At 42.9% G+C, this 18,728-nt stretch overlaps 1 protein-coding gene across 9 annotated transcripts in view; it reads left to right on the top strand.

The window, feature by feature from the left end:
- The window catches only part of Thrb (thyroid hormone receptor beta), a 372,411-nt gene that overhangs the window by 106,366 nt on the left and 247,317 nt on the right, over positions 1-18,728 (top strand). The window contains exon 1 of one of the 9 annotated variants that reach the window (XM_006975108.4): positions 3,835-12,450. The exons of the other annotated variants lie outside the window; for them this stretch is intronic. The gene's annotated coding sequence lies outside the window, so the exon portion shown is untranslated. Of the gene's footprint in view, positions 1-3,834; positions 12,451-18,728 lie in introns of those variants that run through there. 9 annotated transcript variants of the gene reach the window in all.

Below are 18,728 nucleotides of genomic sequence, written 5' to 3'. Positions count from 1 at the left end.
TAAATCTGAGGATGTCAGCATGTCACTATGGCCACATCTCCTTCCCCATCCAAATTTCTTAGGTAGTCTACATGGCACTACTAATAAACCACTCCCATATTGTACTAGCCCAGTAATGACACACGCTGAACCAGTGCCCAAGAAGATGGCACCCATTGATCCGGACTGGGTCATGTGTCCATCTGACCCTCCAAGAAGTAGAATGTTGTTTTCCCCAGTCCCTGAGCCATCAGTGAGAACGGAGGACCCTGAATGAACCACTTTTCGGGTTCTATCTAAGAAGGAAGGATTCTCTGGCTATAGGCTTGTGTTCTTGTTTGTTTATTTGTTTGGTCACATGATCTCACAGAGCCCAGTTTGGCCTCACTATGTAGCTGGGGAGGACATTGAATTTCTGATCCTCCTGCTGCAACATTTTAAGTATTGGAATACAGACTGGTTTCCGCAGTGCTGGGGATGGCTTTGTGCATACGAGGCAACTGAGCTGCATCTTAGCGTCTGCTGCTAGTGTTTTTGGCAAGCCCAGGCTGACCTCAAACTCATATTTTTCCTGCTTCAGTTTCTGGAATGCTGGGACTACAAACATGTACTCCTTATGAATTTGACTTCATAGAGTTAGGAGAGAGACGTGAAGAGGAAGAAGCCATGACGTCCCTCTTCAGAGGTCAGGCTGAGCCCGTGTGCCATGAGTGCCAGTGTTACGATGAGTGTTGTGGACATGACCGTTTTCAGACGTTGGATGCCATCTCCTTAAAGAAGGATGAGATTTGCTGCTCTAGGCATTTTGTTTTCCGACAAGTCAGCTGGAACTAATTGAAGTTTGGTCTCAGGCTTTCTTAGGACCAGAGTCACCCTGCCCCAGCAAAGGCATTGCTTTCTGATGTCCAACTTGAACCCAGAGAGCACTGGGCAAGGTCCCCTGTCCAGTGGATTGGCACACCAGCATCTCTCATTACACAGTAGTTAGTGCACAGACATGCCTGTCCACAGAGCTGAACCAGTGGCGGGACATGCGCTTTGCTTACTTTTGGAGATGGGCGAGGGAACCCACATGCTTGCCGTGGGGGCTCGCTCTCCTACCCTAACTCACAGGCACCTGTCATGTCTGCCACGGGAAACCCTGAGCTGTTTCCTTCATCCAGATTTTCTCTCTTCAGGACCCACTTCCCAGATGTATGATTTGAAAGTGTCCTAAAGCAGAAAGCCAAAAATGATGTTGCGTTTGTCTTCCCAGTGGCCTCCACTGTGCAGCTGTGCCTTCAGACATTTCTGGGCAGGTTTGCAGCAGGCTCTGTTCCCCTCTCCACTACAGATGCGATTAGAACTTGTTGTTGGGGAGGGTTGGAGAGATGGACCAGTGGGTAAGAGTATTTGCTATACAAGCGTGAGGTCCCAGTTGGGATCCCCAGAATGCAGGTGACAACTGAGCATGGTCACACATGGCTATCACTCCAGCTCTGTGGGAGTCAGAAGCAGGAAGATCATTTGTGTTTGCTGGCCACCAGCCTAGCTCCAAGTTCTATGAGAGAGACTCTTTCTTAAGGAAATAGAGTGATAAAGCAGGACCCACAATGTCATCCTATGGCCTCTTCATGTGCAAAGGTACCTATATTCCCCACCCCACCCCACCCCCACACACTGACAGAAGTATAAATAAATCTGACTACTGACTAACCTTAGTTTCATCTTATAAGCCCCTTTATATCTATAGGAAGCTTGCCGAAATGCTGAAGATAGGCTTAGAGCTCTCTTAAAGTTAATATTTAAAAATTAATAGACATAGTAATAGCATTTTCATATAGGCCTTGTTCTTGCAGATTCTTCTCCTGTGCTCCTCTCCCTCCCCCACACCCCCCAGTAGGCCCATTTCCACTTTCGTGTCTCATATATTCTCACTCTCCATATCTCACTTAGGATCTTTTCCCTGCCTCACAGTCTCCTTTCTCATTTCATGACCTCCCACCCATATGTACATACATGTATAAATATATATATTTAGACACATACACGTATTTTAAAGTCAGGTTCTATATATAAGGGGAAAGGCGATATTTATCTCTTATTCCAAGTGTCATAGTAATTTCCAGTTCATCTATGATCTTGCAAATGTAATGATTTCAGTTTTCCTGTAACTAATTCCATTTGAACTATATTTTCTTTGCACATTCATCTATTGATGGGCATCTACATTTTGGTTTCATTTCTCAGTTATTATGACTAGTGCAGCAATAAACATGAATGTGTAGGTAACTATGACATGATGACTCCTGTAGGACCCTAAGCCTACATTGGAGTGGGAGAACTTGGTCACATGGTTGTATATTGACTTCAAGTCCTTCAGGTATATGTCCAAGAGTGGGATAGCTGAGTCACATTGTATATTGACTTAGATTCCTTCAGGTATGTGCCCAGGAATGGGAGAGCTGGGTCATACAGCTTCATCTCACCCAGTCAGAATAATTAACCCCATGAAAACAAATTATAACAGATGCTTAGGAGATGTGAGAAAAGGGGAAGCCTCATCCCACTGCTAGGAGGAATATAAAATTGTATAGCTACTATGGAACTCAGCAGAGAGGTTTCCCAAACAATAAAAAAAAAAAAGGTGCACTCCCACCAACAGCCTCTTTAAATGACTTAAGGGCACGTAGCTGGGAGAGACACTCTGGGGGAAAACGAGTAACCCTTTCATTATCAGTCTCTTTTGTTGTCTGTTTTCTCCCTATTTTCTCTCTGGGAGATACGAACATCTAGTACAAGAACTTCACAGAAATGGAAAGGGAGGTGGGCTTACTCCTAGTGGATCTGTTCAAGTTTCAACCGATCTCAACACCTGTGCATATAAAACAGAACGCAAGTAACCTTTGAGAGTTGTGGTGATACACACAAAAGTTTCCAGACTTGCTACTTTTCATCGGTATATTAATGGAGGATAGGAAAATTTAGCTTTAGTGACATTTAATTATACCTCCTGATAGCATTTCCTCTTTCTTTCTGAATAGACAACTATTATAATCAGAAAGTGTATGACAGAGCAACCCAACCAAAATTGTTATTTGAAAGAAAGTGCATGCTTCTTAAGTATGGCTGTTGACTATTGTTCTTTTAAAGGATGTTTACATTTTTTTTCTTTTTTCTTTCTTTTTTTTTTAGACAGGGTTTCTCTGTGTAGCTTTGCACCTTTCCTGAAACTCACTCTGTAGCCCAGGCGGACCTCGAACTCACAGAGATCTGCCTGGCTCTGCCTCCCGAGTCCTGGGATTAAAGGCGTGTGTCACCACCTCCTGGCACATTTCTTTCTTTTTAAAGAAAACTTCAATCATAAAACTTGAATCTTTATGAAGTAATATAGAAAGAGAGCTGTGTTGAAAGGATTAGTGTATTTGAGTGTTGTGTCTCCAGTATTATTAACAGCTTTATCATCAAGGTTTATAACCTATTGAGAACAATGGACTAACTATTTTAAGCACAATTAGCATTTGTGTGCCTGGCAAGGTTACAATGTGCCTTTGGAGAAAGGATGGTCATGAATGTGTTGGAGATATAGAAGCATTTCTAGCTCTGCCCCTGCTCCAGACTTCACTAAGATGCTGCTCTGTGTGCTCCATTCCGGAGGGATGACTGTCTCCTTCCATTAGACAACTTTAAAGGAAAGCCACACAAATCAATGAAACCCTCCCTTCTCCATTCGGTCCAGTTGCTTTCATACTATAAAATTTAGAGAAATACATAATACTTAAAAATTTTAATCCTAGTAAATATTAGTATTCTAATTTTATTGAGTTTGAAATTTTGTAATTATGTAACTGCTTGTTTTATTCGATATTTTTTAACAACAAAGTGATGGTTTCATTATTGAATTTTAACACATAATTGCTATAAAAATTACCAATCTAGTCTTCAAGTCTTTTTATTCTAACAGGAAGTCACGCAGCAGATTAGGAGTCTTTAGAGGACTGGAGACAAGCCTCAATGGTACAGCACACACCTAGCATGCACAGTCCCGGGTTTGACCCCAGCACTGCAACAAAAGGAAACAAGACAAAAACATTATAAACACACAAGACACATATCCGAATACATGCTTAAATACTTTAAAGCAGCGTAGAAACTAATAATATATCTATAGTGCTTTCTATTTTCATTTGTATACTCAGAAAGAATATTTGTTTTCATATAAATACTTGAGTATAGATTTCTCTTTAGCCATACATATAAGTGTTGGCTCTGGAAATATTTCATATTTAATATTTGTCCTGAGAAGCCCCAAAGTCACTACAGAACAATTAAATATACATCATTTGATTCAGCTTGTTCCCTGTCTTTCTTTTCTACTTGAAATAATTGAATTACTTTAGCTACTTGAGAAATGTATTTGTTTCTTCAGTTTTCTATCTGAAGCACATTATGGGGTGACTATGTGTTTATAAGTCTGAAGGCCTGTTTATTTTGATTACTATTATTTGATTCTCTACTGTCCAATCTGCCTTCATAGACAGCTTTTCAAAGGTCTGTGTGGCCTATCAGAGTGTCACTCAGCAGATGTAGGGAAAATGGTCACCTTTATATATTTGTTCCAGCTGCCAGGACTCATGGCTGACCTCCAAGGTGTCAGCTGAGGACCTGGAGAATCTGGCTGTTTGGGAGGTCATGTGACTGGAAATTCACCCTTGCAGTCACAGTGGATTCTTGTGCCTTTAACAAGGATTAAGATTAGGTATAGGACTGGGTTCTCACAGAGTGTGTTTGCAAGTATGCTGATGCTTCAAATCATGGGCAAAGAGCAGCCAGAGAGAGTCCTTTAATCTGTGAGAACCAAAGAGGTTTGTTGAAAATTAGTTTAGATCTGCTATATGTTGGTATTCTCCAACATTTTAAGGCATAGAACCATTTCTTTAAAGTAAACATTATCCTGTACCGAGTGTATAAAACTGATGGATTTTTGCGAAGCTGTTTGAATTCACAGTGGTGGTGGGGGAGAGTCCAGAGTGCTCTTTCCCAGTTGTGTCTTAGCATTGAATCTTTTAGGCTCCTTGAGATTCCATGGAGCATACTCTGAAGTCATGGCAAAAACAGACCTGGGAGAATGCCTGGTAGCCCACTATGTTCACATCCTTTATGTCCCATGTTGCTGTCTTTGCGAATTCCTTACCCTCTGCCATACTTCCCAGAAGTCTTTCTTTTTCAGGGTGATAGACAAAGATTGGGAGTGCAGAGTCTCATACACAATTTGACTGTGAACATTTTATTCAGTTCCCTAGACTTGGCATACCCTTACTCTACAATAGGCAAAGCCAGACAAGCAAATGAAATGCTTGATGTATCTTGAGATGTTTGGCAAGAAATAGTGTCAGTGTGATTGGACTAAAATGGTTGTAGATCTCTGACTCGTCTCTGTAAAGATCATTCTAGGGCCAGCACCTGCCCATGCAGTTGTAACCAGAGATCGTCAGAACTCAATCATATCACCATATGCAGAAGAAATGTCTGTGACTGACTTCTTCATAAGAGAACTCCAGTCGGATGCAAGACTTTCTTTCCAAGACACTGAGCCAGACATTTGCTTTGATTCAATGTCATATATCCTTAATTAAATGGCTTATAAAAAGCAGCTGTTAGAAGCTGGAGGCACTACAGTGGAGCAAGGCCATTTGGGCACATCTCTCCAGCTTTCCCTTCAGTGATATCTTGGTGGTAGGTTAAAATTAATGGTGATTGGATTACTTTACCTGAAAAGTGAGAAAATGTTATGAATTGGATTTTCTTGAGGGTGGTATTTTACCATATACCACTAAGTAGAAAGATTTAAATTAGAACTCAGATTCCCTATTAAACATTGTAAGCCTCGGTTTTCTTATCTATTAGATATGGAAGCCAATATCTGCTCTGCCTGCCCACAGCTTTTCACATTTATGTGAAAGAACTCTGAAAACTGAAGTTCCCAATGGAAGTGGCTGGGTTGTGATTCCATGTTTATTGGGAGAGTGGAGAGAGAATATGATGAACAGGAACTGAACCCACTCTGCTACAAGAAAAAAGTTAGAAATAATACCATTCAGACCCTCTGTTGTCAACCCCAGAATGTATATGCTTGTAAAGTCTCTTAAATATCAAACATGGATTGAACTACCTTGAAATGGATTTGGGTGGTTCTTTTCAATTATGCTATAGATTAGAAAATGCCCCAAGGTTCCCAAGGGTAAGGCCTCTGTGTACTGAAAGAAAACTGTATATCCTAGTCAGCCCTGGAGTATCTATGGCATCATGTATCTTCTGATGTCCCTGTAACAAAGCACAGGCAAGGAGTAGGGTCTGGATTTCTTCTTCAAGAAGGTGTTAAAAGCTCAATAGTCCCTGTCCTGGTGCATCACACCCACACTAGGTTCTAGATAGAAATGAAACCATGTATAATTCTAACACTGACAACAATTTCTACAGTAGCTTTCCAATAAAATCCAATGAAGAGTTCACAAGTATTATGGTTTATTAACAAATTATCAATAGTAAGAAAAACAGAACTTCCATAAATCTTTTAGTTAGTGAGACGGTAGGATCATGTGTAGCATGAATCTTAAAGGGTCTTATTAATAAAAACAAACCCAGAGCCAGGTATTGGAGTGAATGCTGGAAGATCAGAGAAGCAGAACAAACCACAGCCACCTCACCTCACCTCCCCAGTTCCTCAGCTGATCCTGTTTCCTCAGACTGGAAGCCTCTGAATTCTCATCCAAATGAATCTCAGCTGAATTGCACTACTCAAAAGCCTAAAGTTTGACCAGTCTCTAGTTCCTAGTCCTCATGCCTTAAATACCTTTCTGCTTTCTTGCCATCACTTCCTGGGATTAAAGACTCTTGTTACCATGCCTGTCTGTTTCCAGTGTGGCCTTGAACTCACAGAGTTCCAGGCAGATCTCTGCCTCTGGAATGCTAGGATTAAAGGTGTGAGTGCCGCCATTTTCTGGCCTCTATGTCTGTCTAGTGGCTGTTCTGTTCTCTGACCCTAGATAAATTTATTAGGGTGCACGATATATTGGGAACACAATATCACCACAATCATGTCTCAAACTTATGTTCATTCAGTTGAAAACCTCCTTCCTGTGGACTTAGACCCTTTATGGTATCACTCAGCGCCTCTAAGACTGTTAGTTAAAAAATATCTTCTTTAATGCTGCAAAAAGAGAAATGTGTGCCTTTCTGATGGGTTTCTTAATCTTAAGCTGACTTTGCCACCTGTTGTTTTCTTGGTGCAGCCAGGATCTCTAAGCCTTCCACTTATTAGAAATAAGGCAATGTGTTTAGGGATTAAACCATCTGGGAGTTCCTGCTCCATCACACACTGGTTCCTTGACTTTGTTGAAGTGTCTCATCTGCCCTGGGCCTTGTTTATTCACCTGGAAAATGGGGCTAATAATAATTCTCTTTCCTGGGGCTCTTTGGAAAGTTACATACAAATGGAGCTGAATTAGCACTCAGTAATTGACCATTTTAAAAAATAAGTTGAGTAGCTGGAATGATGGCCCAGCAGTTAAGAGCACTTTCTGTTCTTGCAGAGCACCCTGGTTCGGTTTCCAGCATCCACGGCTCATGGCTGGTTGTAACTACAATTCCAAGGGATGTAATATCCTTTCTGGCCTCTGCAGGTACCAGGGACACACCTGGTGCACATGCAGGCAAATACACATAAGATAAAAATAAAGCCTGAAAACAAGAGGTTGCATCTTGGCCTGAGTTCAGATGATAACCATAGTTTAATGCCTGACTCGCAGCGCCATCGTGGTAAAGCCAGAGTCACAGCAGCCAAGGCTTTCACCACAGCATGGGGAATCCTATGCCTATCTGCGGCTGATGGGACGGGAGGGTGTGATTGCCTGCCTTCACCTGCCTTACTCCTGGTGTGACTTGCTAACACTCCTTGTTGTTATTCATTTCGGGTTGGGATGGGTTTCCCTTAGCCAAGTATGAATCACTAGATAATGTTCTGAAAGGGTAGGCCTTGAGTCTTTACATCTGTGGATTGTTTGCTGCATTTAGCACAGCACGAAATCTGAAGGAATCTTCTATTCTTTGTGTATAGTATGCACACCTCACGTACCACACTGTCATAGAATCATCCCTACAATGCCATTATAAAGCCAGTAGCAGGAGAGTGCAGAGAAATCCTGGATGTGTGACATTGTGGACCATGTGAGCAAGAAGAGGCATTGTGTACTTATTCTTCTCAAAATCGGGATTCCAGGACAGTGGATACCAAGGGCAGGGTGGTGTCCACCTCAGGGGAGGACAGATTGTCTGAAGAGAACCACAAAATGACTATACACCTGACAGACAGACAGCTGGCAGTATCAGCATGCCTACTTCTAAACAATCTCAGTACTAAAATGCTCTCTCTGGAAAATACTGTCATGTTGATCTGGTTCAAACAGTTGTGACCTTCCTTCTGAGTCTTAGTATTGTACACTGGTCCAAAGTATTATTCTCTATTACTTATGTTTGATTAATCCAAAATTCTCAGGAAAGCTAATCTGAAGAACTCCCAGATATACTGGGCCCAGTACATGGGACTCAGCTTCCAGAGTTAGTTCCTAAAACTCTGGCATGATGCTCAGTGCCTTTGATACTGTGTGTCCCAACTCTGGAAAGTGTGTTAGGCATTTAAAGACATGAAAAATAAACAGCTTTTTTCCTATGACAGACAGTCCACACAATCCTTTTTGAATTATTTTGCTTATTTCATAGTGTGTGACATCTGGAACAGAATATATGGTAGAGGGTAGGAAGAGAGATGAAACGTTTTTTGCTTGGTAAGTACAGATGTTAGTTCAATGTGAAGTGCCTGTATTTAATCTGTCTGCTGTTATTATAGAGAGGAGGGGATTGTTTAGAAGCTGGTCAGCCTGGGACTGGAATACAGCATCAGTGTGAAAGTTATACCAACAGATAGACTTCTATCTTGAGGTGTCTTTCTATGAGAATTGTTCTCATTGTTTTTTTCCCCTCTCATCTCTTCTGTCTGAAATTGTTCCCAAATTGTAGGATTACCTGTGAGGAAGCAATATGCACCATTAAGATTTGTCTGAAGACAATATGGACACAAATTCAGTCCTCTACTTAGCTAGTCTCAAGCCAGGAAACTAGGGATGCCTTGCTCAATCCCTCCTTTCCTTTTGTAAACTGAGTGGGGGAGCTCCTGAAGAGTTGGGGTGAGTAGATGTGAGGCAGCAGAGTCGCCGCGGCTGACATAGCATGTATGAGCGTGGTCCCCCTGCCTCTCTTTCCCCTTCTCCATCCTGAAGTGCGCGTATGTCTTCTGATGCAAACACAGAAGATGTCTCTATGGAATGATGGTAATTCAAAGGTGATATCGACATGTTGTTTACTGTGACTTATCTGTGCAACGACCAATACCAATGACTCTGTTTATAATCTGACCTGTGCCCTGAGCCTCTCTAGACTCTACTTAACAATGCAAAGGTTGACGAAAGGAAATCTGGACTTTAGACCAGCCCTGAAACAACATGCATCTCCTGGTTAGCTGAATGAAGTAGCAACTCCATACACAGGGTTGGAAGAGTTCATTTTTAGTTCAGGCATTCAGGAAGCAGGAAAGTGGCGTGGTCAAAGCAGCTGTCCACAGCATGCTCATTGGCTTCTGAGGGGGAGAACACATATATGGACAGAGAAAAGAAAAGGAAGAGGCACTCAGCTAGATGCATGTTGGTTGTTCATGTCAGATCAGTAGCAATGAGGAAAACTACCCAAGGGAGCCTTTCCTTGTTTTCTTCGACCTCTGCAGCTCTGTGATGGCTTAGCAGCTTAGTGTGTGCCTAGTCTTGTTTGATTTGCAGCTCATGTGACTGTCACACTGCGTTGGACTGGATGAAGGATGTTTTGCTTTAGCTTATTTACAGCAGTTCTATAAGGATCCAATTATCCACTTAAGATATAGGGAAGAGTCTTATAGTTATAAAGCAGCTACAAAGGCTAAGAATCCCTGACACAGTGTGCTAGGGATCACCTGTGAGCTCCAGATCAAGTTGTTCTGGTGTGTGTGTGTGTGTGTGTGTGTGTGTGTGTGTGTGTGTGTGTGTGGTCTAGTTCCTTTAAGGCTCTTGACTCCTTGGCTTCAACTGCACTGTGTCTTGCATTTGCTACTTCTTCCTTGTAACTGAGCCCCAGGCATGTTTCTAATCCCAGTGTTAGCCGTTGGCCCCATGGGACTCCATGGCAGTCACAGTTCCCCATGTGCTCCTCACTTGTCCTTGTTTTTGTTCTTGTCACTCCCACAGATGTATTGGGAGCCCAGCAGGAGTCTGTTGAAAACGTATGGCTGTCTACCTGGGTTGCAGTGGGAGTCCTTTAGAGCAGCTGGTCCTCTCAGTCAGAGCAGGGCTCTTCAAAGCGTGGGACAGGCGCTATACTCTTGTTCTGAGCGAGAAAACACAGACAGCACCTTGGCCACTGTCTCTCAGTTCCAGAACTTGACTACAAAGCCAAATGCTAGCCTTCCAGATTATACAGCAATCTGAAACTTCAAGCCTGATGTTAGTGTGTATCCTTTGAGGAAAGTTCCCATGGAATTGTTACTGCCTAAGAGACCACAGGGCATCCCCCCTAGTATCCGCCTAAGAGCAATCTGTGTTTAATATTTGAAGGTGTTTTTCCATTCTTTCCTCTAAGTTGACCGTTTTCTCACCACTTCTCAGCTATTACAGCCCCTCTGAGCATGTCTAGTATGGGGCCAGCTCCTCTTCATTATCCTCGTGGACCTCAGTTCTTCTTCTTGACTTGCATGGAATCTCTCCACCCCTCATCTCCCAGTGAACAAAAGTCCTTCGAAGGTGAGGACCCTGCCATCTGAGTCAGCCTTAGACCCGCAGCTCCTCTTCTGCCCCTTCCACACATCTGGCACACATGGAAGGAATTGTGAATGTGTAGGTGTCAGTTGGCATTATTTAAAGGGGGCAGCTGTGATAGAGTCACAGCAGGAAGTGTGTGTGAAACTGGAAGTCCTCATGAGTGGAAGGAAGCACACTGTGCATGGGCCATCTCGCCCTTGAATGGTCAGAGAGCCCACCTTCCCGGAAAGTAAAGACTCAGATGTTGATGGGCAAAGAAATAGGTGCAGAGAGCAAGCAGCAGGGGTTAGGTCTTGAAGGCATTGCTACTTCCCAGCCATGGCTTCCCCAGACATGGAGCAAATGTGAACTGGGACAGGGTCTGGCTGCTCTGACTCACTTGCTCTCTTCTAGAACTGATGTTTCTGCCCATGCCTCCCCCTAGGTACAATGACAGCTCCAAGCAGAGCAAGAGGAGAATCTTTATCACAGGGACTAAGTCCACTCTGAGTCAGAGTTGGCCGATAAGTCTGTACAACTGACGTCGTGCAGGCAGACTCCACTTCCAAAATGACATTGGTAATGTGATCTTCAGGGAGTGGATTAGACTTGACACTCTGTGACTATGATAATTATGTGATCTAGTTTTCTAAGACAAGTTCCAATTTCAAATACTTCACCTCAGAGTATTTTAAGTATGTTTGTCCTTGCTTCTGGGTGTGTTTGAGAGAGCAAGAGTACATGCAAACATATACCTAGTCCAGATGACCAATATTGGAAAAAAACAAGTAAACAAGAAGTAATTCTGACCTTCTAAATGCACTCTTCATGGGAGTTCAGCCAATAAATTTGATTGATGGCAAACTACCTGCCTGAGGATTTTCTTGTCTTGCTTGTAAGGTTTCTACATGTGGCAAAAGGCATTTGATATTTCTTTTACACTGCTCTGAAAATACAATAAAAGTATTGATGAGGAGACGAATAAATTCTAAATGAGTTAGTATTTCTCATGTGTTTTCAAAAACAGAAGCCTGAAGAAACATAAAGCATATTATTCAATGAGACTTCCATAAGCAGATACCATGGGATCTGTCAACATTTGAGCTCAAACTCTTAATAAAATTAAAGTTTTGAAGAGGAGCGGGCTGACTTCTCTAGCGATTCTGTCCTCGGGTGATTGACGGTCTTGTTTACAGCTGTTGTATTTGTGCTTCCCAAAGTAACAGTGCAGTTATAGCAGTGAGCTGTTAATAGATTTGCTCTTTACCAAGAATCTTATCTACAGCCCAAGTTTCCAGGCTGAGCTGGGGAGAGGAGGGGGGCCTTACAAAGCCGCCATGTTATTAAGGTCAGTGAAGCAGTTCTGGCCGGTCAGAAAAGCCCTAGTTTGTTTTTGTCCAGTCCGGTGACACAGAGTTGGCTGGAGACTCCATAGCATTAATCATTTCCTTTCCGCAGCATTGGAGCTTGCAAACACGGGCAGAGGGAGTGTCCGAACTGCCCTCTGCCTGGTCCTGCCCACTCCTGGGTTCTTCCAAGTTGGTAGGGATTGAGCTTCATGCAGAGCCGCTTTGCTGGACTAGTGCACCCTTTCAAGTAACTGCTCCCAAAGACGGTAGGGAACTGCATTCTTGTATGAAAATACCCAGTGATTCTGCTTGTAAACTTCGAAATATGTTCCAAAATGGCACGAAAGCCTTCAGAAGTGGGGCTACCAGGGGGAAGTAGGGCTGGGGATAAGGTGGGAGGTAAAAGATATAATGGGGGAGGATATGATCCAAAGTACATTATCTGCATGCACGACAAGGTCACAGTGCTGGCACCCAGTATTTTGTACAATTAATACGCACCAAAATGGCATTTCTAGTAAATGCTATATGGTGGGGGAAAAGAATATATTTTTAAACGAAGCAGTTTACTTCTGACATGCAGGCCATGAAGTTTACTTTTCTGGCATATTCTGTACATATCTGGAAATAACATAGACATGAATAATTTTTTGAATGAGCTCTCTAATGGAGAAATCTAGCTGCTTATATACAGATGTTGCTATGTTTTGAGCCACCACCTCAGTGATAGTGTTATCTGTTTACTTGTTAATTCTTGAAGGCAAAGCTAAATTTTTAATGAGCTTATTTATTCATTTAAATGCTTACATGTAACAAGTAAATGTAAGTTCATTTATATCGCATGTGAGTATCACATAGAAGAGTTTTGAGGACATGCTGTTCTCAGTTGTCTGTATGGTGAGGCTTAGCAGCTGCTTTCTCCCATTTGTTGTCATTTTTGTCCTCTTGGATGTGAATCATGTCAGCACCCTTCCTTCCCCTAGAGAGCAGCACACGTCACCTAAATTGTCCTGTCTTGCTTTCAGACATATAACGAGGCAGGCTGATTTGGGGCTCTAGACTCAGTCCTGGGTTTGAATTCTGATTCATTCACTACCCAGTGGTATAAAATTGATTCCTTTACCTTTCCAAGTCCATTTTCTCCCTTGTGAATTAAAGGTATCGACTTCATAGGAAGAGTGCCAAGGTCAGACATCGCATGAGGATGAACGTTCTTATTATTGTGCTGACCCTCCCAGCACACAGCTGCTGTTACTAATGTGAGATGTGTTGTCACACGGTGGAGATCTGGGAAATGTGTCTTCCTTCTTTCCTGACCTGCTGTCTCCCGTCTCCTAGGTGGGCAGCGTCACAGTGTCACTCCAACAACAGATAGGACAATAGAGGATAGGCACTGCCCATCATAACTGACCTCGTCATAGGCTGACACGTCTGCACACAGAGAGAACAGCACCTCCGTACCACTGCCAAATTACTCTTGTTTCTCCAGGCTTATTTCTCTACCACCATATGCTTTTCTCATACTGCTTTGCCAACACCTTATTTTTCATCAGTAATTAAATAAGCACTTGCATTAAGAAGCCAGGTACTTATAATGGAATCTGGTGTTTGTTTTGGTTCATTAAGGCTTGCGGCAATTTGCTTCTGAAATGCCCCCCAAAGGCCCATGTATAAACCTTGGTGCCCAGAGCGGTACAACTGAGGATGGTGGAGGTTTTACAGGTGAGGCCTGGTGGAAGGTGGAAGGTCATGCCTGGAGATTGTGAGATCCTAGTTCCTCCCTCTTTCTCTTTTATTCTCTGAGCATAGGAATTTGGGGGACCATTGGTGTGCCCCCTTATCACAGGCTCCAAATCAAAGGGGCAAACTGACGGTCCTCTGGAACCTCTGAAACTATGAGCCAGGTGAACTTTTCTCTTTCTAAGTTGATTAGTTAGAGCATTTTGGTACTGGGACACAGAGGAGAGTAATAAAAAGACTGAGGTCAAAGTTCAGTGTTTATAATTCAAGGCATCATAGGCATGCAATCTGAACCTTGATTGTTTCCCAGGCTCTGTTGTTTCTCCTGTAAGTACACAAGTCAGACTTACATAAGAAATGGAAATAATTAAAACTCACTTTAAGACAGAATGCTGCCAAATTTTCTCATCTCTTTGTTCTTAACATACAAGGTTAGATTATGCAACTACTAAAATTAACCTACTGATTTTTCTGAAATTATAAAATTTATTGCTTGACATTAACAAGCTTAAAATGTCAAGCCACCATTTTATTTCTTGTCTTTAAATTATATGAAGGACTTAAGAAATTCTTGTTCCTCATATAGTTGCCAAAAGATGTTTCCTATTTGTCTATCTTTTTTTAGACTATTTTCAAAAGACCTTTGAAAAAAATTTTGTTCAAAGGAAATATTTTATTCTTCTCTTCCTTGACCTTCACAGTTGGGTTTTCCAGAACATTGTACAAATGAATACCTTATGGACCAAGCCCTTTGACCCACTGAAGGCTTGGGCAGATTGCTTAATATTTACCAAGGGCCCCTAAGGCTCTAGGCACAGCCGGTCAGCTCTGGTACCCTGTATTTGGCATGAATTGAATTATACCTGATTTATTCTTGGATGAGAGGGTGTTGGAAACATTAAGAACTGAGTTAATAAGCTCTCTGCAGAGGCCTTTAAGTGTCCTGGGGACATGATTGCTGTGGTAATTTCCAACAGTGTCTTTAGATTCTGAAACTCCTGCAGCTGGCCTACACTGGATGAAATTCTTAAGCAACTAAAGAGCTAAGTTAGTGCCTGAGATATGTACCCTCAAGGGAATATGGTTCACTGAACTCTGATTTATTTGTCATCACTGTAGCATTTCAAAGATCCCTCTCCACAACCAATAAAATGGTATTTGTTGACCTTAAAATTAAAAATTACCCTAGCTCACAGAAATGAAGCTTGAATTTTCCCACCAGCTCCCAGTAATTGTCCCCACAACAGCTGTACCTACCTTGGATCCACTTCCAGATTCTAACTGTTGCCTTTCTCATTTTCTAAGAAAGGCTCATGGGTGTTCATGCAGCAGGGGAGCGTCTGACTATCCCCATTCCCATCACTCTTGACTCGCTCATCTCTGACCTTTGGTGAAGGTCATTTCCTTCCAAACTCAGCATTTACTAAAGCAAGGTGGTAATTGTGATACCTGCGCAGGTTACATATGTTGGGTCATCCTAAAGATAGTCATCAAGTGCCACTGTTTGTGTGGCATTGAACAAAACAGAGGAAACTGTCTGCCTTCCCAAAGCTTAATCTCGTGTCTGAGAAACCAGTTTTGAAATTTAGTAAGTGAAATTTTGACAGTTGAGGGATCAGTGCTAGGGAGAGATACAAGAAGGGGGTGTGAGCATGGAGGTGCTGGTTCAAACAGCTTGCTGTGAGAAACTGCCACTAGAGAGGCACCACCTGGGAGAGTTTCCTCCCAGAGGATGGTGAGTACAAAGGTCTTTTGCTTGGTGAAGGCAGAAGATTGGAGAGGCTTGACAGGATGCATGAAGGAGGGTCAGCAGGGTGGAAGGCAAGGCCAGAGGGATCCTGAGCAGAAAGACGTGTGAGCACTTGGTAGACACAGAGCTTTGCAGACTGGAAAGGGGGCTTTGCTTCTTCTACAGACTGAAATAGTAGCCACCAAACACTTTGGAGAAGGAGACAGCAGAATCAGACTTCATATTTAAGACATTCATGTGGCCATGGCACTGAGAATAGATGAGATAAATATATTGAGTGCAATTGATGGCTGTTGTAAACCCTTGGTAATTTTTGACTACTGTCACAACTGGTGGTAGTTGATGCTTCTCCTCCCCCTCCTCTTTCTCTCCTCCTCCTCCTCTTCCTCCTCCTTCTTCAATTTTGATGTTTTCCCTGCCCTGTCTCATTAATCACCATGAGACAGTTGCAGAGAACATAACCCAGGTGCTTCATTGAAAGCCCTGTTCTCGGTGTTACCCAGCCTTCATGTCTACTTACACCACTGCTTCATGAATGGGGTCCTCCTGCCTGCCCACTGAGGGCAGCAAGTGCCCATGCCAGGAGCCACCACTGCTGCAAAACAGGTGGAAATCCTTCCTCTCACCTGATCTCTCTGCTGTAGACCTTTGGTTCTTTTCTTGTCTTCCTGTGTCCCCTCGGGCCTCATCAAGTGGTGCACCCCACTCATAGAATCCACAATAGTGGCCTGCTTTCACAGGGTACCACCCTTTCCAGAGCTGCAGAGCACCTCCTGTCCCTTCCTTGGGTTGCATATTCTGTGGTTTTTTGGCACACCTATGAGGCTTAGGTGGTGGTCTGCCGAGACTTTCTCATCTGGACTGGGTGCTGTGTACCTAGACAGGAAGGGTACTATGACTCTTTACTTGAGCTAGGCTTTCAGGCTACAGTAGTAGGAACATGTATGAGAGTTAGAGTCTTGGTGCCACGGGGTCTTTAACCTGCATAGCCCTTTCTGGCACACTCGACATGCCTATGGAGATGTATGATCTCTTCTGCTCACATGTTGCTTTGCTATTGTTATTGCTTTAACGGAGTTGTCAACATTAATTTCAAAAATCTGGAGTTTGAGATTTTTTTCTTTAAAAAAAGTCAGAACATTTTTCACGCCTATACCCAAATTTCTCCAGTGGAACTACAGGAGCCAACCCAGTGGCCCTTAGCCTTGGCTGCACAACAAAATCACACGAGGCACCTTTTCCGAACTCAGCATGTGCAGCAGCAACAGTGACAGTTGCTGAGTGCACGTTTTGTGCAAGAAACGCCTGGAAGGAGAGTTGACTAGCAAGTGTCCTGAAGGTTAGGGACTGAAATGACAAGAAACAGTCATCTAGACCTGACCAGACCTAAGCTCCACACAAGCCGACATGCTAGCGATGTGGCACAGTGGTTATTTTTTTAATTTTTTAAAATTATTTCTTTTATTTTTTGAGATTATGATATAATTACATCATTTCTCCCTATCCTTCCCTTTCTTCCCTCAAAATCCTCCCATATACCCCTTCCTTGCTTATATTTTCAAGGCTGATGATTTGGTATTAGATAAACAGTTGGCGTTCTTCCTTGGGGAGACTATTTCTCTCACTCACGGTATTCCTTAGTAGCCTGTGGTTCTTCGTTAAGAGCTGTGGCCTCCTGGGCTTTACTTATCCACTTCAGTATGTCTATTGTTGCTGTCCTTGCTCAGCCCATGTTTAGGCCGTCATGTTGGTTCCTGGGAGACAGAACATCACACAAACCTACTGACCCTCTGGCTCGAACGGCCTCCCCCCCCCCCTTCTTCCACACTGTTCCCTGAACCTCGGATGTAGGAGTGTCTGGTGGATGGTCCATTGGGACTGGGCTCCACTCTGCATTTTAATTGTGTTTGGTTTTCTGTACTGGTCTTTGTCCGCTGTAAAGAGATGTTTCCTTATTGAGGTTTGAGGACTACACTTATCTGTATATTTAAATATAAATGTTTATAATGTAATCGGAGATTATGCTGATTTGGTAAAGTAGCAATTATAGATTCTTCTCCAAGATCCATGCCTATGCCAGCGCTGCGTAGTTGGCTGGGCTTCTATCAGGCATGATTTCCCTCTTGTTGAGTGTGTCCTAAGCTCACTTACAGAGCTGTTGGTTACTGCCAAGGTATGTGTGCCACTAATGTACCCTTAGGGTTATGGTGCTATGCTGGCCGTTGTGATTCAGAGGTGCCAGAGCTGGGTAAGACTGTTAGTTGACTCTGCCTTTTGAAAGCTTTCCTGACACCTTCTGGTACCATAAAAGCTAGTCCTCAGCAAGGAGACTTTTAGGTCATTTCCAGCTTATGGAACTCTGGGCCCTGACACAGTGGTTCTTAGCATTACTACTTGTGAGAATTGGAAACTTCAAAAATTCCTGATGCCCTGACTGTGCTCAGTCCTGACAAATTAAACCAGAATCAAGCAGTAGTAAAGGAACTCAAGGAACTAGTATTTATAGAAAATTCTCCACAGGTTCCGAGTGTGCAAGCAGATTGGAGAACCAATAATACAGAATGATGCTGTAAAAACTTCAGCACAAGCATATGTCGAGAGACCTTGATAGAGTGCAGCTCTTGATCAGTAGGTCTGGGCTTTGACCTGAGAGTCTGCACTTGTAACAAACAAGGATTGGCTGACAAGGATGATGATGCTACTCTTCACCAAGCACACTGGAAGAAATGTGTAAAGAGTAGGTGTGGTAGGTTACCTCTTGAAGAAGCAGTGTTCCCAACTCTAAAAGAATGTCACAAATCTCACTTATAACACACCACTAATTTAAATAGAATGATAAATGTGAGTGAGACACTGGATATCGTGACAATCAGTGTATCACTGGAATTTAGGAAACAGAGACATGGGACTGGAAATGGTTTGTTGGATAAAGCACTTGCTGTGCAAGTCTGAGAACCAGAATCTGGGTTCCTAAAACCAGGGTAAAAGTTATGCAGATGTGCTAGCCACCTGTAATCCCAGCTCTAGGGAGGCAGAGATAGATCCCCAGGGCAA

Source organism: Peromyscus maniculatus, chromosome 9, assembly GCF_049852395.1.
Source record: "Peromyscus maniculatus bairdii isolate BWxNUB_F1_BW_parent chromosome 9, HU_Pman_BW_mat_3.1, whole genome shotgun sequence".
Classification (NCBI taxonomy): Eukaryota; Metazoa; Chordata; class Mammalia; order Rodentia; family Cricetidae; genus Peromyscus; species Peromyscus maniculatus.
The sequence above is the reverse complement of the archived record's forward strand: the minus strand, read 5'-3'. Positions and strand labels throughout refer to the sequence as shown.